Source organism: Cornus florida, unplaced genomic scaffold, assembly GCF_030987335.1.
Source record: "Cornus florida cultivar Cherokee Brave unplaced genomic scaffold, ASM3098733v1 CherokeeBrave_3.0.0_Hap2_Chr10, whole genome shotgun sequence".
In the NCBI taxonomy this organism is placed as follows: Eukaryota; Viridiplantae; Streptophyta; class Magnoliopsida; order Cornales; family Cornaceae; genus Cornus; species Cornus florida.
Genome location: NW_026775580.1, coordinates 7,372,276 through 7,373,000, shown reverse-complemented (window position 1 = coordinate 7,373,000; position 725 = coordinate 7,372,276). Strand labels below are relative to the sequence as shown.

The 725-nt window shown below is 31.6% G+C and overlaps 1 non-coding gene across 1 annotated transcript; it reads left to right on the top strand.

Moving 5' to 3' along the window:
- Positions 1–182: 182 nt before the first annotated feature.
- TRNAS-GCU (transfer RNA serine (anticodon GCU)) lies at positions 183–270 on the top strand. Its single transcript has one exon. It is a non-coding gene; the product is annotated as a tRNA-Ser (tRNA).
- Positions 271–725: the final 455 nt, after the last annotated feature.

Sequence of the window (725 nt, the reverse complement as noted above, 5' to 3'; positions counted from 1 at the left end):
TCCTTACTTTATCTAAATGGAATTACTAATAAAAGTTGTATATATCTATATACTAAAGATAAGGGGAGAGAAAAGAGAGAGAGAAAGAAAGACTTTTACTACTTTATGTGTAATGTACCTTACTTTATACATTATGTGTAATGTAACATAGTAATTAATTATCTTTTTTTTTTTTTCAATTGGGAGAGATGGCTGAGTGGACTAAAGCGTCGGATTGCTAATCCGTCGTACGAGTTATTTGTACCGAGGGTTCGAATCCCTCTCTTTCCGTTGATGACTTGATATTTGCTTTATCTTTCAAATTTCCCCAACCCTTGGTTAAACGTGGAATAGATAAAATCCTAATAAATTCGAAAAATCAAGTAAGGAAAACGAAAAGCCTTTTTCTTTTATTCTTCATGTCCAGGATTACGTCCCGGATCATTAGATAGGAATCCAAAGATGAAAAGAGAAACAAAGAATACCACTACTGTGTAAACAAAGAGTTTGAGAGTAAGCATTACACAATCTCTAAATCATTTTTTGGAAAAAAAGAGAATAAATCCTCCATTTTTATACCACATATCCTATTTTGACCCCAAGAAATGAAGTACTTTCTACAAATAGAAAAGAATATTCAGAAATTCAAAGTCATTTGTAATAAGAGTCTTTTATTACAAAAATTTTCTTTCATACCTACAATTCGATATTGTAGGGAACCTTAAGCCTATTAGGTCCTTTCGCTG